The sequence below is a fragment of the Astatotilapia calliptera genome, chromosome 14 (assembly GCF_964374335.1).
Source record: "Astatotilapia calliptera chromosome 14, fAstCal68.1, whole genome shotgun sequence".
Classification (NCBI taxonomy): domain Eukaryota; kingdom Metazoa; phylum Chordata; class Actinopteri; order Cichliformes; family Cichlidae; genus Astatotilapia; species Astatotilapia calliptera.
Window position 1 is genome coordinate 3,247,300 of NC_137435.1, and position 24,053 is coordinate 3,271,352.

General features: G+C 40.4%; 1 protein-coding gene across 6 annotated transcripts in view; it reads left to right on the forward strand.

Moving 5' to 3' along the window:
- The window catches only part of LOC113037032 (leucine-rich repeat and fibronectin type III domain-containing protein 1-like protein), a 421,423-nt gene that overhangs the window by 201,837 nt on the left and 195,533 nt on the right, over positions 1-24,053 (forward strand). For 4 of the 6 annotated variants that reach the window (XM_026193739.2, XM_080289323.1, XM_026193740.2 and 1 more), the window contains exon 4: positions 5,671-5,859. The gene's annotated coding sequence lies outside the window, so the exon portion shown is untranslated. Of the gene's footprint in view, positions 1-5,670; positions 5,860-15,329; positions 15,373-24,053 lie in introns of all 6 variants that reach the window. The other 2 variants (XM_026193741.2, XM_080289322.1) reach the window with 1 other exon arrangement.

Genomic DNA, 24,053 nt, shown 5'->3' on the forward strand with positions numbered 1-24,053 from the left:
CAGTGATTTCATGTTCAGCAACATTCATTTTGATTGACCTTTCCACAACTTTGTAGTGCACGTTTATTTTATAATGCATCTTAGCTGTGGAATGATGAGATCTGATTCAATCAATTTTAATCAAATTGAATGTTTCTCTTCAATCAGTAAGAGAAAGACAAATGCTGGAGATGAGCCAAAGTTAAATCAGGCCTATTTGTGTTGTGTTCACTAAAAATGTTGCTGGCTGATTAGGATGTAGTGATGACCCTTTGTAATGTCAAATGGCTTTAAATACTGTTTTCATGCTTCTTTTGTGTGACAGTTGTGCCCGACCACCACAAGCCATTTGGCTGATACCACACAAAGGAAGCAAAGAGGTTGATGTCTGTGTTTCTGCTTTAATGAAAACCTCAGAGGTTTTTTTATTTTGCTTGTGAAGCGGTAGTAGATTTGCCAGGTCTGATTTCTGTAGCTTATGACCCTGAACAATATTTTGAGCAGCGGTATTAGAGGGACTGAATCGTTATTTGGCTTGAGTCTGTACACCGAGAGAGACTTTTGTTGCCAGATTGACTGCCTGTTTGAAGCAGTATGATGCTATACACTTTGGGTGTTGATGATAGTGCTGCAAGGACTGTTTTTGATGCATGGTGGCAGAGGAGGGGTTTTATTAATGTAGTGTGAAGTTGCCAGGTTGGAGAAACAGATGGAGCCATCAGGTAGAGCGGGGAGTTTGTTTATTTTCGAGATGGCAGAGCGCGTTAAGGTTGTCAGGATAAAGCGAGGTGTGTGAGGTGAAGTAAAAGCTTCTTTCTCTTTGGCCATTCAGATGCTATCAGCTTCAAAAGGAGGTTGTCTCCTCCAGGAACACGATGACAGGTATTCAGACAGCTTGGAGTCAGTTTGTTGTAAGTTTGACCTCAAATATATTTGGAGCCATTTCAGGAAAAAAAGGTGAAAAAAAGGCTCATAAGAGAGAAGCTGTTTAGAGTGGGATAAGTCACCAGGTTTCACAGATCTGAATTTACATTAAAGAAAATTGGGAATTGGTTTTTAGGAATGCCATATGTTGAAAAGTAAGTTAGACTGTTGAAAGTGAGAAAATAACGACTTTATCCTGAATTAAGGTATCTGCACTATTTTAAAATTAGGTTGGATCAATACTGTTAAAGATGGTCAGAGATATGACAATCAATAGACATGTTTGTATCTCTCTGATCAATTTAAGTTATTTTGTTGTGAAGTATTCTGTCATTCATAGCACGTTCAACAGTAAATTAGTATAAACTCACAGCAACTAGAAGTGAGCTTTGTGATCAGAGCTCCGCTGGCCTGACAGGGAAACGAGAGTGAACACCAGCAGAAAGCAATTTCTTTTCATTGTCGCTGGGAAAACGGCTGGCTGAGCCAAACACTGCACAACATCTCGTGCACTTAAGACTTCAGGGCAGAATAGACCAGTTGTTCATAAAAGACAGCTCCTGTCACAAATATTGGAAAATGCCCGCCTTCAGAACACTTACCAGAACCAAGCAGTGCTTTCCACAGGCATGTATTGTTTGGTTCAGATTCAGATTCAGATTCATGAAATGAAGAGCAGAGAGCATCAGTGATGAATGCCAGTGGATAAGATATAATGCCCCATCCCCAGGAAACATCCACAGTTGAAGGCAGGCTTTCTGTGCTGCTCTTGTGGCGTTCTCAGCGGCGCATCTTTAGGACTGTGACATTGCACTAAATCGAATCTAAATTTACTATATTTGTCTTTTTACATTTACTGAAACTTCATCTTCTCTCAGTTGAACCTTTAAATATCCGTACAGTGACAGTCCATGTCGGATGAGGCCTAAGGCTGGGTCTTGTTTTAGCCACATGGTACATCACCATTTTTTTTTAATCTGAAGACGTTATAAATCAAGTTGAGTCATATACATTTTGGCATTGCGCATTTCCATGATGATGTTCCAAACATGAAATATTTCCTTTCATTTCTTACAATCAGGTAACTGATGCCACTGCATTTTCTTTTTCTCCTGTGGTGTACAGTTTTCTTTTTGATGTTGTTGTTGTTTTAGGTAAGTTCATCCCTGCATATCACCTTGACTTGTTGTGTAACAAAGATCAATTATATTATTATTTAAAAAGATCCAAATCATGTCAAAAGTCGCCTTAAAGTGCTTTATATTGTAAGTTAAAGACCCTACAAGGAGATGAAGCTGACAACTGAGACCAAAAGCTGATTTTTTTTGTTTCTGTAGGAAGTAACAGCATGTGACATCCTGTTTTCTACTTCTAGAATATTTCTGATAAGTCAAAAACACCTAACAATTATGCAAATGCTGAAAATTATTAGAAAAAACAATCCTTGTTTTGGCTTTGAGTTTTAGACGGTATTCTTCCTTTAATAACTACAAAGTCCTCAGGGTGGGGAAAAGGAGGACAGTGGACAAAGAAGAGTAGCTGCCAAAGTGGGGTGATTCGAGTCGGGGCAGCAGGAAGATGGCTCCCAGCATTATTTCTACAGAAGCGCTGACAGTTCCCAACCAGAAAATGTTCTTAGAAACCTAGACCTTTTCCTGCAGTCACTTATTTAGTCTTTTCCACTTCAGTCTCAGTGGATCTTTGTGGAAACATAAGTGGGCCAAATGAAATGCACAAACTTTCTGAAAGAAAAAGAGCTGTACTTAGTGAACAGGCTACACACTGGGGCTGGGAATCAAAAAATGCTTCCAGCTGAGAAGCATCTGCAAATCTGCCCAATCCACTGGAATTGTATCATTTATTGTCAGTGCCAGCTTCTTTCTGACAGTTTGTTTTTGGTCTTTTGATTTCTAACTGTTCCTCTTTGCTACAGTATACTGTGTTCAAAGGTTTGTTTGGTCAGTGTGTCAATGCTGAAAAGCTGTGAAGGTCCACTTCATCCACACGTAAAATCAATCAGCATCAATAAGGGGAGCAAATACATAGAACCAGGTCAAGTACATTCAAATTCATATATATTCCCACAATGGAGAGGTGAGAAAAGGTGAGACAGATTTACCTTACAAGTGCCTGTTTGGATTTGGCATTTTATAAATAAAATTACACAGAATTGAAGAATTATCCCGCTTGGCTTTATTTGGGCCTCTGTGCTTTACCATAAGAGGTAATACTCTTAAACAGTCGGGCCGTTACCGGTCTGTGAGTCATTTGGTACCGGGCCGCAAGAGTTGAGGCTCGGGTGTGAAATTTATGGTTTTTATCGTTATTTTTTTTTAAATCTTTTTTTCGTTAACTCGGTGTCCCTGGGTCTTTTCTCGTGTGTTATGAATAACTCTTCTTTTTTTGGTACCAGTACTGGTTTTGTTTTGTTGTATTTATCCAGGACACCTTAAAGGCCGATCTGTGAAAATATTGTCGAATATAGACCGTGTCCGTGGCGCAACAAAGGTTGGGGACAACTGGATGATCCAAGTAGCCTTGAAATACAAAAAAAAAAAAAGATTTGGAGCAATCAAAGAAACTTTTGTCCTGCAGTACTACCAACTGTCCACTATTGGCTGGCACGATCTAACAATATTTTGCTTGCCCGAGTAGTCGGTCACGTGACTGAAAACTATAGATTTCCAAAATACAACTGAACAGCATGAATGATAAGATCCAATCACACATGGCCTCATAGCTAAAACCCACAAACTGTTGCTTTGTATGTTTTGGTGATAGTATTTGTGTCCTGAGCAGTTTTTAAATCTAAATCTTGTTGGGTTACATGTGTAGTAACCTGTCAAAATCTTTGACCGTGTGCGTCTCTGAGTTTTATGTTGTCTTCTCTCTCCAGTCATTGTCTTTCACAGCTCACTGAGCTCAGCATATTGTTTAGCGGTGCATACTGCCATCTGGTGGTGTTTTCATGCAGTGTACAAAAAACATGACATCGATACAGAATCTGTTTAAAGAAGGAGCATCTGTTTCACTGCCATGGCCGTGATCACATTAAGACAGTGACAAAGCCTGAAGCCTGAGAAGAACAGCTGATGATTTTTAAAACTTGCTTGAGGCAGCCACAGTAGCCACACTATGCTTACTGTATAAAACATGGTAGCTGTGTCATCAAACGTGTGCCTTTGTTTTCATTTAAGTCAAACCCTGTGATAGAAAACAGAGCCAAACTCAGTATCATCATGTTGCCTCTAAAACATGATATTCCCCTTAGAAAATCTTGATTGTTTCCGGATTTAAGGTTTAATCAGACCACTGATTGGTAAAAGATGACTTCCTTCTGTGCTGCTGATTGCATAAACAACAATGAAAGTAAATGTGTGAAGCAGAGAACCTGTTTTTTCTTCTTTGCTCCGTTTTTTTTATGTGGTTTGGAGAAAATAACTCAGGCAGGAGCCATCTGTTGGTAATTGTGTCTTTAAAGTGTCTCAGAATAATAACATGTAACTCTTGGGACACATTACAGTGCTTACATGTATAGCACAAAGCAGCTAAGAGTAAAGGTTAAAGGGAACTGATCACCTTCTCAAATGTAAACATTAATATGATGGTCCAGATAAGTGGAGTCACACAGTTGATGTTGCTGAACCCGTGGTTAATCTTATACAGAAAGTGTATAAACCAGTGAAAATCTTTGATATCTTTTTATGAGCATGGAGATTTCCCATCTGTAGATGTTGACCAGTTAAGCTGTGGTTGGATAATCCTGCCTTTATAAAGCCATTACTGGGGCAAATATATAAAAACTGGGATATATCCACGCTCAAACCCTTTAGTGGAACATAATCATGGAGACACGAGTCACCATTTTTAGCTGATATGCCATATGAACAGTGACATGCAACAGTTTTTACAAAATTTAGCCACGCCCATGACTCGTTTGATGTGGTGCTAATTTTTTTCGAGCCAAATTTGATTACAAGTTCAGAAAATCCAAACGTAATTGTGCCATCGCCATTAGGGTTGACCGAGTCCATGGTTCTGCAAATGTGTACGCAGGCAGTCCGTCCCTCCTGCTGTCAAATAATTCTAAGCGAGCCTGAAAGAGTACTGATAACTGATAACACTTTTCTCCTTAAACAATCAGCACAACTGTGAGACCAGTAACTTCTTGGTTGAATCAGAGGATAACGGCTAAACCGACTGAACCAACTGAACCTGAGAGTGCAGCCCTAATGATCAGACATGTTTGGTACATCAGGTGGTGGGGACGTCCCCAGATGTTTAAAATCAGTATTAAATATGCCACAGCAGTTTTGGGGGATTCTCAGCTGGCACGAGGTTCAATTTTAAGTAGTTTTGAATACAAACAAATGTTGAACACTAAATGAAATTGTATATAATATGCAGAGTCAATGCTGGGGTCAGATTTGGTAATGCTATTAGCCTTCAACCATAAGTCTTTCTTGTGAGTGAGTCAGACCCTGTCATTGGCTAAGGCTTTGGCAGACCACCTTAGCATGATGCTGACACTGGGTTTCATTACTTTTAGAAGTTAGATGATGAAAGACATCTTTCCAAAACATGACTTGTTTGTAGCCGAAGTGAAATGTTTGTAATTGAGCACTGACTGATTAATAAGCAGTCAAAATGAGCTCCATCACTGTGTCACTGATAAGATAAGAAGCCCAATGGCACCAGCCACCTCCTGTTCCACCCTCCATCTGTTCAACTTTTAACTTCTTCTCTCCTTCTGATCTTTCTGTGCAGGCAAACTTGGCAGACTTTGACGGGCAGGTGACTGAGCCAATGATAGACTTACAGGACTTTTAACGAGCGCCTGCTGGGTCCTCCAGTCCGATTTACGAGGGCGTGTGCACCACACGGATGAGCCCGTGAACCCGGATGAGCACCATCGCTGCGATAAACCCTGTAAGAAGAGGACGGCCCCCCTCCCTGGTAAAGAGTTAAGCTGCTGCTCAGTGTGACACTGCTGGCACTGACTGTGGTTGCCTTTAATTTAGTTTACATAATTACATTTAACTCTATTGTCTTAAAGTAATCCAGTCATATGAAACTGACAGCTACTCTACATCAGCACACACCTACAGGAAAAACACTCAGTTATATAAACTCTGTCCTTTTTTCTGACGACATGGAATGAAATGGTATGAAAACACGACCTACATGGTTTTGAATGAGGGTGGACATTTAAAATTCAGGACAGTGAGACGTTTCTGGAGGAGAGGCAGGCTGCAGATTTACATTATCTATAAAAATGTAAGTATTCCAACTTTTTTTCTTCTCATGCAGCTTTCTTTGTGATTAAAAAGAAGGACAGCTTTGTGTTTATTTCAGTCCCAGGTCAGAATCTCTGTATTCTCCTCAATAAATTCATGCATTCTCAGAATTTGTACACAGCAAAATCTCCAGTGTTAAATTAACACTGGAGAGTGTCTATATGGGTCCACACCTCTGAGTGTTAAATACAACACTGTTGAGTGTTAAATTAACACTTTTGACAGTGTTATATGTTTAAAAGTAACCTAGTCAGTTTTGAAGATTAACAATGGCTAACACTGAGCAGTGCTGATTTTCTAACACTGGAAAATAACTCAAAATGTTAGAAATATTAGAAATTAGAAATAACACAAAAATGACCTCATATTGAACACCTCGGAGACGAAGGAAATCATAGTAGATTTGCAATGATTCAGGCCTCCCCGCCATCCTGTGAAAGTGGGGTGGACAAAGAGGTAGTAACAAAATATAAATATCTAGGCTTACACCTAGATAGCAAACTAGATTGGTCCTCAATACAGACAAGCTATGCTAAAAGGGGCACAGTTAGGTCAAGTTTATTTATATAGCACATTTCCAAACAGTCCACAGCTCCACAAAGTGCTTAACAATGCAAAATGCCTCTAAAGCAAATAAATGTAAAACAATGATGCAGTAAAATATAGAAAAAAATAAATAAGTCAATAAAAACAACTAAAAGAACAACTAAGGCTGTTAAAACCAAAATGTTAATGTTAAGTGTGTTAAATGCCAGACCATAAAAATGTGTCTTCAGTAACGATTTAAAATGTGTTTGTGCAGATGCAATATTTAGGGGAAGACTATTCCAAAGTCTGGGACCTGCCACAGAGAAGGCTCTGTCGCCACATGGAATGGATAACATTAGTTTTGAACTGGACCTCGTGGTTTTCTCTGGAGCACAAATAAATAGGAGCTCTGACCAGTAAGAAGGAGCTCAGCTGTTAAGTGCCTTTAAAACAAAAAGTAAGAGTTTAAATTGGATCCTGTAAGTTGCTTCTTTTTGTTAAGAAAACTGAGATTTCTTGTGCTGTTCTATGCTGCAGTCTGCTGGGGAGGAAGAATCAGAAACAAGGATGCAAGGAGACTGAACAAACTAGTGAGGAAAGCTGGCTCTGTAACTGGAGCCTGACTGGACACACTGGGGGAGGTGGCTGAAAGATGCACAATAAAGATGTTGGAAGCCATCCGGAACAGCTTTGGTGACCTACTTTATAACATCCTTACAGAACAAAAAAACAAAAAACCTACCTCTCCATTGCATAATGCAGAGATACAGAAAATCATTCGCACCCACAGCCATCAGGCTTTTCAAGTCTCATTCAAATAGCAGGTGAGCTAAGTCAGACATGAATTTCTCTCTGGGATCAATGAAGTTATTCTTATTCATATTTACATTGACAAACAGTGCAGTCCCTCCACATTTCTGTGAATCGGAAAACTCCTGAAACCAGGTGCAGTGTGAGTGTCTCTGACTATCGCCTCCAGAGCAATAATGATAATGAGGACGAGCTTTGTGAATTCATTAAAATTGAACCATGTGAGCAGAGCTGATGTTAACGCTCTCTGCACGTTAGCAACGTAAAATACTGGAGTGAGAGACTCAGTGATCCGTACTGTAGAAGCTGTACTGGAAGCAAAAGGTGCTCAACATGATGGCAATGAAACTGGCTGCATTTAAACCATGCAAACCATCAGATTTTTTAAAGAACTCAGAACTTGATGGGCTTCACGCTCATACCTCCTACTGAGTTACTGAGCAGTTTGCTTCTTTTGGATGTTGCAGAAAATCTGTTGGAAATATGTGATTGTGTCTGAGAGTCTAGTGTTTGTGGACATATGTTGTGTGTTAGGAATAAGAAACTACGATACTGGCATTTAAGCTGGAACTGTACTAATAACTCATATCTGCTTGTGGAAGAAAGAATAGCCCACAGAGAATAATAAAGAATAAAGTTATGGCTTGCTGGAGAGTTTAACTCTGAGACTGCTGTAGCAAAGTGTCTTCTATCCACTGCTACATTTGCATATTTCACTTTGTCGTATTCTAAAAATAATGGAGCCGAGCGTTGTTACTGATTTCAGTGCTGCAGAAGTCATTTGTTCACTTATTGTGTGCAGTTATTTTTGTGTTATTCCAATAAGGATTGATTTTAACTATGAAATGAAATGATAACAGGAGTTGCAAAGTTGTGCAATATTAACAGGATGAAAAGTTGAGTTACCGTTGCCGTTCTCGCTGTTTCCTTTTCAGCTGAAGTTTCTACCCACTAGAGAATGTGAAAATCAATGAAACGGTGCAGACACAAACCCGCTGTATGTTACCTTGACATCAAACATGACATCAGACAGTTTACTCCACTGGGTTAAAAAAGGAGGTAGATAAATGAGTTTTATGCACCGGATGACAGTCCTGCTTTCCTGCAAGATGCATTTAAAACGGTTTAAAAGACTCAAAAAAATAATCCAGTTCTTTTTTTAAAAGCAGAAAACAAGATTTAAAAGTCATTTTTAAAGGTTAACGCTCATCAATCTGTGGCAAGTTGCAATGAGTTCAGCAGCCGCACTGAAGGGAATTACACAAACTGGTAATAGAAGAAAACATTACAAAGAGTTCGCAATTAAAGTGCGTGTGTGTTTGTGCGAGAGCGTGGTGCAGAGAAACACTGACTTAGGGTAATGCAGCCTTAATAGCCACATTAGTTTCTTGCTCCGGCTGAATCGTTTGAAGCAACTTGGACAAGCAAATAGGTCCATTAGGTAGCTATAGATCTCATAACACACGCTGAAATGGGCCCCTGAGTACAGCAAACCTGCATTCACCTGCACACTTCACTTCTTCTGTTCTCACAAAATGCAAGATGCACAACAATGTGCAGATGCAGTTTGTCTCTCTGATTAATTAACACACACAAACACGCACACAGAGTCGCATCTTTTTTCCCACTGCCACTCCGCGTGTCATTGAAGGCTTTTCTATCACAACTAATTTGCTGCTGCCGCATTCACTGCTGCAGTGACAGGACTTTCCTAATGAGACAGAGTGCTCACAGTAATGGCAGGTGTGGACCTTGAATCAGAATTACAGTAATGAGATGAGCAGGCCTAATGGTCACAAGCAGAATAATAAGAAGTACAGACACAGGATGAGAGCAGCAATAATGAGAGTGAAGGCTGTGAGACGAGTCGGGAAAACAACAGAGCCACGGCAGGAGAAGGTGGCTGCTGTTGTTTTTGGGGACGTCATCTCAAGATTTTACACATCTGAAGGTTTCTTTACTGAATATTCAGCTCTGTCTGATTAAGTAACGTGAAAAAAAAGTTTTGAAGTTTAAGTTTAGTCATGAAAGCGTGGCCTACATACTGAAGAGGCTTCCCTCTCCACCTCTCACTTGTTTGTGCTGTTGAGTTCTGCTGTGTGACAAGATAACGGACTCATAAATAGTCATCATTAGCAGTGAAGCTTCCGTGTTTGAGCTGATACCTGCAGAGCAGTTTGCGCTCAGTTACCATGTGAATGCAACAGTTTGGCATTAGTGTGACAGCAAAAGTTTTTCTTAAATCATTACTATAGTTATTTCCCACCATTATGCAAATTCCCCTCGGTGCTGGAATGAGCTGCAGACTGCAGAATCCCTCATTAGCTTCATATGCTAGTCTCATCACGTGCTGTCTGACTAAACAGGTTTGTGAATGCGTGTTGCTGGTTACACATCCCTGAGGTTGTGGTCTTAATGGTCCAGTGTGTGGAAATGGGGCAGTGGCATTTAACTCGTTTTCGTTTATGGGCAGATGTATCCCAGTTTGGGCTCGGAACAGGAAACTCAACAATCTTTTGCCATTTTCAGTGCAAAATTTTAGCATTCTGTGCAACCCAATATTACAGCAAAGCATATAATAGACCCACTGGTCCATCATGTGGGTGTCATGCTTTACCTCCCATAAGCGTGAAATGTTTAAGTTGCAGCAGAGAGCTACAGTGAATTAAAACCAACAAGTCGTTATTGACCCTTTATGCCAGGTAAGGTTAAGCTAGATTGCTGATCTGTATTGGGGAATGTTTCTTTGAAAGCTAAGGAGCTTGGAAAGAAAAGCGTCTGGACTTCTTTAAGTTGCTTGAAGACGTTTCACCTCTCATCCGAGAAGCTTCTTCAGTTCTAAGGTCAAATGGTGGAGAGTCCCAGATTTAAACCCAGTGGGAGTTTCCCCCCAAAAGAGGGACAAAAGCTGGCTTTCTTTGAAAGCCCATTGCTGTTTTTATGTTGGCTTTGAATTATCGCCCTCTGCTGGTACTGCAAGGCACTTCAAGCCTAGGAGAGACTTCCACAAGATGGACCAGCAGGTCTGTTACGCGCTTTGCTGTGATACTGGGTTGACCTGCAATGTCCGCAACTGTTCGCCATGGTCAGGTGTTAACTTTGTCTAATCCCTTTGTGGTATGACAAACCTTCAGGGGTTACATAAAGTAAAAGTCCAACCATTATACTGTTGTTTTATTCAGTTTTCACATACATCTGCGAGCCCAGGCTCAGAAATGAAAAACTGTAAAATCAAGAAAGCCCTAAATTTTCCATGTCGTGTAGAAGAATGGGGACTCGTCATGCTAGAATCCCACCAGAAGAAAATTTAAAGCTTTTAAACAGGTGCTAGAAATGTTTTATTTCAGCCTAAACTCGATCTTCTCCTAAACCAACCAACAGTTCGACTAAAGAGCACTGGTTTAAAAATACAGACTTTAAGAAAAAAGTGAGCAAAAAATGGTAAAGCTGAGTAAATGAGAATGAAACAAAGGCTACAGTGGCAATAACAACATTTGTTTGAACTTCCTGCCTTTAAAGATGCTGTTTAATGGTTTTAAAGGCCACTGTAGGTCACAACGTGTACTCAGCAGTGTCATCTGCACAATGTCACAAAAGTTTACACATTGCCCTTATTAATATTATTAACATGTAAGATTTATGAAGCTGTGCACAAGTTATAACATATTAATATTAAAAATGCATTAATGGAGGCGTAAGCGTGTTGACAAAGAGAAATACAATGAGTATGACAACAGAGCCTTGACATTTGTAAATGGCCTGCATTTGTATAGCGCTTTTCTAGTCCCTAAGGACCCCAAAGCGCTTCACACTACATTCAGTCATTCACCCATTCACACACACATTCACACACTGGCGATGGCAGCTACATTGTAGCCACAGCTGCCCTGGGGCGCACTGACAGAGGCGTTTTCTGATGCGTCACAGAGGCTCAAAGATCAGAGAATTGTGTTTGAGACGAGAGGTTGTTCGTTTCTGCTAGTCATTACCATTGCTTGAGCCCAAGACCAAAGTCTTGAACCTGCTCGGTGGCCAACAGGCTGCACTGCGGTTTTAGAGGAAGTCCTACAGATACGACTGTCTCATGGACAATTTAAATGGAACAGAGAAAAAGTAAAGTTGTTGAGATTTGTTTGCCCAAACTAGCATTTCTTGCTGATATGTTGGTTGCTATTAATTAAGCACTTGTATGATGTGTTGGTGTTGTCTGCACACCACACCAGGACAGTCATTAGGAAACCCACCAATTCGACCTGCGACTCAGACAGAGGTTGCAGTTTGAAATGCCCTCGCAGCAGAAAGAGCAGCTTTGGGAGTTTGGCTGTAATGGGCCTGTAACTACCACGGCCACAATTGCAATGATAAAGTGGTCACACTCAAACTTGAGGCTACTGCAGTCTCCGTAGAGCTGAAATTACTGAGGTCTGGTTATACAAGATTCATATCCCAATATACTTAATGATGATGCATGATATAAATCTCAGTATCCTCTGTGAAAAGAAAAGTTCAGAGGCTGCTGCGTCAGTTTTACGAAACATAGTTAAACCGTTGTCCATCTTTCTTTGTGCAGTTTAAAATGATTCCAGGTTCATAATTATGAGAACTGCTTCACTGGGTCAACTGTTTTCACTCATCTGGGGATATCTCAGCTTCTTTGCTGTGGAGTTGGATGCGGTTCTGGTCAAACGTCATCGTTTTCCATACATTGTCGTTATCACACCGCGGCCTGCGTATCACATTCATACATAAACAGTAATGGATGTGTCTGGAGTAATGTGGGGTTCATGTTGACCAAGAGTGCTTCGACTATAGCGATCTACCAATGAATAAAAAGCTGGTACTGCCCGCCGTGTTACGGACACAAACTGCAGCACGATGGATTTCAGGCAGATATCCTTCAATTAGGTGGAGGCCATGCAATAATTATATTCACATCTTCACTCCTTTACCTGTCAAGGAAGTGAAGCTTTTATACTCCAGACTCAGTTATATTAAAAAAATGCCATCTTATCAAACTCAGAATGAGTTATGAGAGAAGAGTGGAGAGCTACAAACGTGCAAAATTGTTAATATTTAAATGTTTTGATCATAATTCAGTACTGAAGCACAACCAGTTATCAAAAGTCACGCCGTGCTTCCTTTGAATGCTGAATATTTCTTTGCAGTGATAAGCTTTTTTTAGCCTCCGTCCCCTCAGCTTTTCTATAAAATAATGCAAACAATTTATTTTATAGAAACTTTTAGTACATCACTGCTGCATCAAGGTACCTAAAGTCCAGCCATTCAGATGCTGTAAATATAAAGAAGACTGGGAAAAGGGCTGTCCGCTCCCTGGAGCTGTCTGGCCAAAGCTCCATGAATACTGAGCTTGCGAAGAGTTTCAGGCAAATGCCATAAATATACCCATAAATGTAAACATACTGTTGCTGCTGTTGAACTTTGAAAACACTTTTGGAAGCAGAATAGCTCTTAATGTGTGTGGCGCTCCCTCTTCCCTTCGCTGTAAACTCAAGGTCAACAGACATATTACAGTCCTGACAGGAGCGGTGGACTCAGCCAAGGGACCGAGGACACATCCGGCTGCCGACAGGCTGCTTGGCCTTACTGGCTCCCTCTCTGTGTCGCTTTATAACTTTATTGATCTGGACAAAGCAGTGGAGCAGACAGGCCTATTACAGTGCACCCTGTATACCGCTGTGTTTCTTTCATGGTCATTCAGTGGAAGAGGTGCAGCAACGCCTCTACAGTGATGGGCACAGAGGAGCAAAATGAGGTTTTATTCTCAACAAAATTATATGTATATTGAGAAATAATGCAGAAAAAATCTAATCTAGCAGAGAAGAAGTAATCACAGTGCTATAGTTTCTGGATTCTGTCATTTGAGGGCTGAGCGTTAGCGTTTTGGATGCCATTGTTAGTGTGTGGAGTCAGAGTGAGCTCATAAGCTTATATTAGAAAGCTTGGTTAACACGCTGCATTCAGAAACACATTCCTGCTAATAAGTGCTCAGTAACACACTGATAAAATGCTGCAAAATCACCAAAGATGAAGCATAACGTTTGTGTTTGTACAATTAACCACAGGACAAGCCAAATTATTTATTAGCTTTTATTAAATTTGGTTAAAAAAAATCAGCGGTCGACTCAGATGGAGCTGAGATCTAGCAGGTAGCCTTTGGCTCAAGCTGCCTGTATCAATCAAAGAAGCCACGCCCCTGACAACCAGTATCCTGGTGGATGAGATACAAAAACAAAAAGTTCATGTGAAAATGTAAAATATCCATAAAGGTGTTTTTTTTTAGATGTACCTCTCAACATTTATCTCTTCTGTAAAGCTGGCCAGTTTAAAACACCTTTTAAATGTGTGCTCGTTACTTCTGTTTCACCTCTGATATTTGAATCAGTAATCCGACACGCTGGCACTTCTAAATGTGAGCACAATTAACATTAAAGTCCCTGCTCTTTTCTGACTTGTCATATTATTTAATGTCAGCAGCTTCAAGGCTTTGGCTGTGCATTTCCTGCTGGCTGTGCAAAAAAAACTTTGGCTACGAGTTGGACTGTCAAACAAAGCTACGGTTTGTCAATTATAATGGTGCTTCTTCAGCAATAACACACATCCACTTTTGATGATAGAGTAGCAAATAAAATGCCTCGAATGGGCTCTACCTCTCCTCCGCACATCACCCCACCCCCACCCACAACCCTTCATCTTCTCCGGAGGTGTTGTTAGCAAAGAGCAGGCGCGCAGGAGGCTGAGTGAGCATCCACATTTTACAGCCGTGTGAGAACTTTGAAGAATTCCTGATGCTCTTGCACAGCAAGACTGTGAACCCAAAATGTTGCACAAATGATGTTATGATGATGGAGTTTATTTCTAAAGGCACAAGGCTCATTGGTGTTATTATTCAATAGTTGTGCTGAGTCAGCAGTTGTTTTAGTTTTGTTTGGGGAAATCAGGGGAATATGTGCTTACGGATGCTGTTATTATTTTAGCCCTTCAGACCCCCACAGGCAATCGAGGATTTAAGACTAGATACTATTTTAGTCCAACATTTCAAAGTAGACGTCTGGTGCAACAACATCTGGATGGATGGACAGAAGACACTTTTAAGAACTCCAGTTCCATAGATCTGTATGTAGTTGAATTTAGGTGACCAGAACTGACGGTAGTTCAAATCTTAATTCCAGAGGCTGTTCCTCTGTCCTCCACAGTGTGGGCATCATATCTTCCCTGCAGAGTGACTTGGGGCATTGCCTGGAGTTCATGGTTTATGCTGGAGTTCCATGTGAACTCCAAGTGAACCAAAATGCGTCACGTAAGAATGTTCAGTCATTCGTTTGCCAGGAAGAAGGTGTTCTGCACTATTGGAGAACATGAAGAATTTATGTTCATTTCACAGCTAGTATGTAGCCCGTATAGATTTTTGCACATCTGTAGTACCTCGTTGAATCCCAAAATACAAAGCATATGTTTTTAGCTAAAACTTGGAATGTACCCCTGGTGTTGGTTCAGATGGAGGTTGGATCACATTCCCATCATTCCCATCAACCACTCTGGAGTTCATTTGGAACTGCACTGAGACCTTGTTTTGGTCTGTACCCGAGTGCGATCACTGTGTGCACCAGAGAACCACACCAAGGGGAAAATGAGCCAGAGTTCAGTTAAAAAAAAACAACTAGCAGTTAAGAAAACACAATGAGCACTTTGAATACATTTCTGATAGCTGCTGCTGCTTTCTTCTGCGATGTTTTGTGGCTTTGACTTGTTTTGTTTGTGTTTTTTGTTTAGCTGGCTCTGTTTAAGGTTTCACTCCAGTTCCACACCAAACTGGGTAAGCTATAACTGGCTTGACGTTGTGCCACAAAACCAGAAACGGTCAAACCCAAACTCCATTTCTTGTTCAGCTTCACGTTTCTGTGTTAGTTTCATCACTTTCATCAGTTTGTTCATTCTATTCGTAAACCTATGTTACATTTCAGAGTGTGTCGGCCTTCTCTGTGTCTGTGTCAAGTTTTCATGTTCTTCTTGTGCATCCATGAATTTCCTTCAGGTACCCCGCTCTGCCCAGAGACCAAAGGCATGTATGTTAGGTTTGTTAGTGATTCATTGCCAAAGCAAGAAACCCTTCACTACCTTTTAGGTACTTCTGAACCTAAAGACGAAACCTCTCAGGAGAAAATATACTGGATGGGGCAACAAGATGTAAGGCACCATCAGTACAAAGAGATCCCGGCATGCTCGCTGGGCGGGACTTTTTTCACAAATCCGAATGCCCATTTTTCGATTATTATATTTCTGTAACATCGCAGGTTCGTCATACCTATCTCGATACTTCATCCATTAGTTTGTGCTCTATTTTTAGTATTTATTTAGTATTATTTAACATTTTCATGTTTTTATTTCTGTTTCATTTTCAATATCTGCCTTCTAATTTCTGTTTCTTATTTGCATGCAATTGTTTTGTCTCACTGCGGCATCAGTCCCATAAAACATCACACTCTTATTATTTCAAAGCATTTCTTCACAATGGCTGATTTATTGCGGAGGTATCAGAGCTGCTCAAACAGTGGATAAGCTTTGTGTAGCTTCTGTTTGTTCCCACCTCCTCGTTGTTTCGTTTGTTAGAGATAATCATGTTTATTTCAAGGTTTTTTCACACTGTTCTCAATTAAAAAGAGTCTCAGTTTCTCAGTGTGGTTAATATTTTCTTTATCTTTCACTCAAAGCATTCATTGTCAAATATGAATTCGTGGCAGCAGAGATGATAATTCTAACAGCACATTCATGGGTGTGTTTACTGTATGTCATTATGTGATGGCATGCCCGCTTTTCACCGATGAGAGAAACACTTCCATAATTCTTTTCCCTGGTATTTTCTATTATCATTTAATTGGCAGCGGTGCGCAGACACACAATCATACTGAGTTCAGTATTGAACAGCAGTCCCAACGACACAGTGCGCCTTCATAGTTTTTCTCTGTCTGTTCAAGAAACCGTAAATAACCAATCAAATTGAGAGCTTTTCAAATTCTTTTCATCAGCTGAATGACCACTGGAGTGACAAGTCAAATAGTACACTGATGAAACACGCACATACTGTAAATTTACAGACAATACACTGTTTTCAATTCACAAGGTTAATTATTCCTGATTAAAGAGAGTTCAGCTAAGCTGTCTCAGAGGCAGACACTGGTAACACTGGTGAGACCACCGGTGAAAAAAAAGGGGGAAAGAAAAGAGTGGAAAGCTGTTTATGAAAGGTGTTTCTTAGGCGGGAAACCCTTGCAACTCAAAAGGTGCTGTTCTGGTGAGCCCCAAAGGGCTTTCTGAGCCTCCTGCATGGAGTATTTCTCTGCAATCACAAACTCTGTGTAAACAATCTTGGTATCAAAATAAAGCTAACAGATTTCATCAGAGGTTTAAATACTGCAGCAGTTGTTACTGTGTCAAAGTTACTGAGGCTAGAACACAGATAGTCAGTAATCAACATTTAAACATCATCTGTGCCAAGATTTATGATTCCATGGTGGTCTTCTTTTGTGGCTGGTTCACTGGATTTTGGTCGGAGCGTGTTGAAACTTGGAGTTTGGGGATCTGTGAGAGCCCAGCTAGCTAACCAGGCTTTGGTTCCCTTTTTACATGAAGTCGGGAGAGTTCGTGGCTCCGTTGTGTGTGTTTAGAAGACTTTTGCACAATTACGTAACTGCTCTTTTAATCATTGCTTGTTCTCACTGTGTTTGGTTGTTGTAGAAATGGTTTATATGAGCGTTTAGATTCTAAGGTTTCTGTGGATACCCCACATGTCAATATTTGCGTAAAAAACTTCATGCCACGGAGGGTTGCATACCTCTCAAGAGGTTTGACTAGTATTAAAATGATGCCTGCAAGCCACTCTGCAACCCAATTCCAGCTCTAAGTTTCCATTTAGTTTCTGTGTCTTTTATTAAACTTAACTGGAGAAGTTGTTTCTTTTCTGCCAGGTTTACATTTCCTTAAGGTCTATTTTCTGTTCTATTCAGTTTTCTCTCTGTGCACCCAGTGAGTAGGTGAAATTATTTTGGTTCACCACTGAAACACCAACTGAGCTCTGGTCGTCTTACACTATATAAACATGACAGGTTTTATAGTTAGCTTCTCAGCTAATTCGTTCACGCAACTAGAATCTGTGGTCGTCTTAGCATCCCTGGATTTGCACGCTGCAATGAAAGCTCAGAGAAATTTGGTTCTAATGTGGGATCTCAGTCCTAATCTTACGAATTAGTGAGGATAACTTAATAATGGCAAAAATCTTAGTTTTGTGGCTGTCTCCCACTGTTTGTCGACTCTGCTGCAGCGGGATGTGTGCTGTAAATGTCAGAGCAATTTTTCATTCTTCATCTGTGCCAAAATGAATTCCTGAGGCCTGACTGTTTGGCAGTAACAGCAGCCTGATCTGCTGCTTGGCTTTGCTTTTGTGTGCTAATGCCCCCCTGAGGAGCCCCAGCAGGTCTGTGTGTGGTGGCTCAGTGAATGTGAATGTCATGGTAATTTTACACTTTATCCCTAAAAGGATGGAGTTATATACTTCGCCTATCTATATCTGCTGAGATTTCATCAGACAGTGGTTCATCTGTGCACATTTCTTTTGTACGTCCTGACCAGAAGAATGTGATCAGGCTTTTTTCAGTTATTCTTCCTGAGAGAGAATTTCTACATCTGTCCTACTCTAAGACACTCAGGAGAATCTCACATGGATTGTACCACATGCTGGTTGTATATTGATAAAAACATTTAATATTTTGGTTTGAATAATGTAACTTGATAAAAATATAATCCAGACTCAGAGTCAGAAGTGTCAGCATGTTTTAAACTAAACAAGTTGCATGAAAATGAAGCCAATGTGGATAAGACTGCAGTTCCTCTGGATGCCACCTGAGGCTGGCTTCAAAAGTGAGTCGTCCCCACAGCCCTGTTAAAATGCCTCAAACTGTAATGCATTAAAACGTATTTATATGTTTTGGTGTATTGATGGTCAGGCTTTAAGTTATGAAACAGTCCAGAAAGAAACCCAGTGCCAAACACAGCAGGCAGGATAAAAGTTCACTAAATCTTCAGTCCAGCTCATATATGATCATGTAATGAAAACAACGGGAATACAACGAAACAGAACTTGAAGAAAGACTTAAAACAGTTTAAAGACGAGTGTCAGGGAGAGCAGTGGAGAATATGAATCCCGTAATTAAGTGTACAGACTGTTCTCATCCATGCTGTGTGTCTCAGTTAGGCCCACATCACTCAACCAAGCAAAGCCATCTTTACAAAATCTGTAGAAATAGGAATTGAATGTGTTACGTTGCTCTGAAAGGGTCCAGGCGATTAGGAAAAGTAACAAAAAGTGTCTGGGTCAGAAAAACGAGACAGAGAGGCAAAATGGTTAAATTAAAGAGTTTTATTAAAGTTTCTATTAATAACTCAACTAAAAGAGACGGACAAGCTGCTATCACCATTTAAAGAAACAAAACAAAACAAGCGTTGGTCAGTAAACTGAAAAGTAACTAAAAAGGATTCGTTGCCAAACACTCGCCCACACAGGCCCTAACCCAGCCAGGGCCGTGACAAATGTAACAAATCTCCAAATGTAACAAATCTCCAAATGTAAATGCAAATCTTTTAAGCAAAATGCTTTCTCGACATCTGCTGATGACACAGGAAACCTCCAAAACCCCCTTGTTGCCCCTGAACGAGTTTTGAGTTCTGCTTGTAATGATGCTTATATTTGAATATGTGAAGTCCGAGTACTGGCCAGTGAACCCTCTGATGTCTAAATTATAATTCCTGAGAAGTAGCCATCACCCTAACCCCTAATTTCCTACATTTTGGAGAAAATTAAATGCTAAATGAGCAGTGACAGGGCTCTGTAAGTTGCTAAACCCTCCTTTAGTTACACTGCAGTGGGCCTGGGCTGCTGGAGGCTTCCCCAGTGAGGTGAAATGAACGCAATTACTGAAAAAATGTTTATTTGGAAAAAAGCGATTAGTTGTAATTTGTCAACAGTCAGCAGAAATTTAAAATGATTTAAAAGCTGATAAATCTCCAAACATTGATTGTGTTCATCTGGACGTAGCGTTTTCAGTGGGAGGAACATTTCCTCACTCATCCAGAGGACTTCTTCACCCTCAGCTACCTGCAGCTTCAACCATCCTTTTTAAAACAAAACGTTTGCACAATGACTGAAACTAGCACCACTGACAAACAATGTGCTGCGAGGTCACTTCCTTTATCATTAACCATCAACTAATTTGGGGGTTTTCTTACCTGGATGATTGAGCATGCATCAAGACAAAAGCTGCAGCGGTTAAATCCAAGCAGGGCTGGGCTACATGAACAGTCTGCGTGGAGTGTAGAGAGGAATCCATTTTCTGAAACGTAATCTCAAGACCACCAGCTGCCAACGCTTTAGCTTTTTATTGGCATTTTCTAATTTATCTGCACTCATGGGAAGCCTTGGCACAGATATCAACTGCATGTTATCAGGATAACCGTACGTTTCACTAGAGGCCAAGAAAGAAAAAAGGTTCCTCTTGATAACTGATGGATTCCAGATAGTTGTTAAATTATCTATTATCCACAGCTGCTTTGATACTGATTAATAACTTCTGCAAAATGTATTAAATTGGGGCAGTCAGAGTCTGATATGCAGTCTTCAGTTTCAGAATGCCTGTGATGTAAGGAGCCTCACTTCACTGTTTGCTGTCATTAAATCACCATAAAGCATGCAGGAACTCTTTGAGGCACTCTTCGTATTAGCTCTTCGTATTAGCTGATGGTTGAAATGTCCCCTAAAGATGTGCATGTTTGTAAAACTAAAACAATTGTTGGTGGTCACAATGTTATCACCATTTTGTCAGTAAGCACACTTCACCTGTTGGTGGGTGTTTTTCACTCACTGGTTGCTCTTTTTTCCCTCGTGCGCAGCTTCACAGCATGTTTGAGCTTCCAGTGGCTCTTATTTGTTTTCCAAGCTTTTTGGTTTCAGATTCGGACACCACATTTATTTGTTAAAAAGCTCCAGTCGCATTTTCACGTTTGCATTCTGCACTTCACAAACCTCACTCCTACTCACTTTCCTCAGTTCGCTCCTGTGTGCAGTGGTTCTTGATGAATGAGAGGCGTTTTCCAACTGTTGAGCTTAAGACTGCTTCACTGTGCTGAACACTGATATGAGGTCGCGGGTGTGAGCTCGTGGTGGCTTTACACTTTGGTGGTCGTACAGTGACAGGGATAATTTGCCACAGTGGGATCTGATTTCCACAGTGATCACAGAAAATATTGTTGGACAGCTTAATTAGTTTCATTCAGCTTCACGCTGATAACATTCCAGAGGTTTGCTAATTCAAATGAGGGTCAGATTTTCTCATTTTCATTTTTTTCTGTTCTTTTTTTCCTGTATGAAACCAGAAAAACAAGCGAAAGAAATGGAATGAAAGTGTGTGAGGGCGACAGATGAGCGTCGTCTTGATTTTAAACAGTAAACTGAAGGAAATTCAACACCAGCCACAGACAATGGGATATCAGTGTCAGTTTAACAAATAGGCTTTACAAGTATATGCTGCTCAATGCAAGAGGGGAATTAAATATAGTAAGTCACCTTGATAAAGAAAAGAAGAACATAGTATGAGCGCGTGCAGCAGAGCTGTGGCATATATAACGTTGCCCAAATGAAATTATCTCAGGAAGTGTGTACCAGCTGAGATGGAGACAGGAGAAATAGATATAGTAAAGTGAAATGCAGATCAGGTGTTTTGTGAGCAGCTCTGAATTTGCAGGACAAACTCGACCCAGGAAAAATATAAATGCATACAAATCTCTTCACTCATACATGTTTGCAGTCATGTTCTAAATATTTGATACTGATATGCTTTGATTAATTTGTGTGTAACACGTTAGTGTTACAATAGAATAATGTGCTGCCTATAGCATAAACAGGAGCTGTAGAGGGCTGTGATAAACAAGGCCAACTATAAAGTGCCGGAGCTTCCACACATAGATGCCGGTCCATAATCGTTCACTTATTCGAGGCAAAGTGTGGACCGTGCTGATCGATGTAAAGCCTATTTTACAGATATGTGTTTGTGTCACTTTGCGTAAGATTACAGCCTTAGCGAGGATGCTTGTGTGCGGTGCTCCAGAAAACCAAAGGCATGCAGCTCAGTGCGGATGAATCTGCAGGGAGCCCTTCACTTTCGAGCTGTTGTGCTTCAGACTCGAGCAAAGCACAGAAAGTGGCTTGAACTGACTTTTTATTTTAGCACCACAAGCAAAAGCAGCCCACAGAGCTGTTGTTTGTGACATCGCCCCCTGATGACAGTAAACGGCTACAGCATGTGAATGACAGCCTGCACAGCCATCCATAGGATCTGTGTGGGACCAACCCCAAAGCATGAAAAAGCCATGAAATCTGCACAAATCCCTTTGCTTTACTTCCAAAGGCGTCTACAGGAGCCTCCGGACTAAGACCACCAGGTACCAGAACAGCTTCTTCCCCACAGCTGTCAGACTCCTGAACTCTGCCTCCTGACGTCTGACCCACGTTAACACATGGACTGAACATACACACACCCACAATGGAAAACCGTACCCTCAAACACACAATAATAACATGGACTGAACCACCACTCACAACCACTAGCACTTTATATAGCCTCTGTAGAAACTATCTACACCCTCAGTTATCTTAACTGCACTACTGTATAGCTCTGTGTAAATAATCATTCTGTACATTCGATAATTTTTAATCCTACAACTGTTTACAACTTGCATAGTTCCCATTTCTGTATAGCTGTATATCTCAGATTCTGTAAAGTTATTTATTTCATATTCTGTATAGTTTTTCATATTTATATCCTGTTCATAGCCTGTACATAGCTTGTACTCACTACAGCCTGTACATACCTATAGTTATAGAATATTCACAACATACTTCATACCATGTACATTATAACATACCATAATAGACCCATTTCTGTAATATACAAATTCAAATTCAAATTCAAATTTTATTTGTCACACACACACAACCATACACAGTATGACATGGGGGTGAAATGCTTGTAGCTGTACAATGCCCGACCATTAAATGACAGAAGAAAAGTTTTACAATATTTACAATTTACTACAAAAATTTACAAATTAACTTAGGAATTTACAGTAAAGAATGTGCAAATAGCAGAAGAGATTATAAAGATAAGGATTATAAATTATAGGAATTATAGAATTATAGGAAATGTGTGGTGGTGCGTGTGGTGACGTGTGTGAGAGTCCAGTCTTATAGTGACGTGTTTGGGAGAGTCCAGTCCTACACCTGGTTCAGGCCCCGAATAGCCTGGGGGAAGAAGCTCCTCTTCATTCTCTCTGTTTTGGCCTTAAGGCTTCCCAGACCTCAACAGTGAGAAGAGTCCATTGTTGGGATGGGAGAGGTCCATCATAATCTTCCTAGCTTTGGACTTGCACCGCTTGGTGTAGATGGACAGCAGGTCAGGGAGCTCTGATTGAATGATGCGTTCATACTCACATATCTATATTATTGCTAATATATATTGTAATATATCTATATCACTAAAGCACTTCTGGATGGATGCAAACTGCATTTCGTTGCCCTGTACCTGTGCATGTGCAATGACAATAAAGTTGAATTCTATTCTAATTCTATTCCACACCAGGTTTCTCTGAAACTGAAGCCTGTCTCGTTCTAACAAAATTCTCAAATAAAAATCTTGCCAATTACCTTTTTTCTCTTCTCATTTATCTTCCACATCCTTGTTCCAGAGAGCTAACTGACCTGTTTCAAACCTCAAAGCTTTATCACCCTTTTTTTAAAAAACATTTCTCCAGTGCAAAGCTGATTTTAGCCACTGGTAACTGTAAATGCCATCTTATATGCAGGTAATCTATTATGAACCCACAGGGCCTTTATCAGCAAATAGCAGTCCTATAAATACACATGTGAAATATATAAAACCATGAAACATAACTGCGCCATCCTTCAAATGTTGCTTTGTTTTTGTTTGTTTTAATTGATTTTTATTTTTGTAATTTTCCCTTTCAAACTCTTGCTTCAAGTATCGAGACTCTTGCTCTGAATCAAACTCAAGTAAAGACCTTTAGTGGGATTTGAGCTCTAATCTCGTAGTCTAGTTTGCAGAGTTTAATTAAATGTGGATCTGAAGTAAATCTTTGTGCGTCTTCCCGCTGCTGACTCAAAAACACTGAGCTCCTGCTCTCAGCCACAGCTAACGATGCACAGTCAGCTCTGCGCCGTGTCGCAGTGGATCTAAGGGCAAAGGGATATTGTGCTTTGGTGGACACAAAAAGATGGGTCATTTGTTAAAGTTGGAGTCCCAGTCTTATCGAGCCACGGGCAACATCTTTAATTTGTACCGCTGAGCAGTGTTTTCAGCAGCAGATAACAGAACAGTCTTGTGTCATGAAATTTCTTACGTGATGTAGGTCTTGTCCAGAATGCTGCTTCTTTTA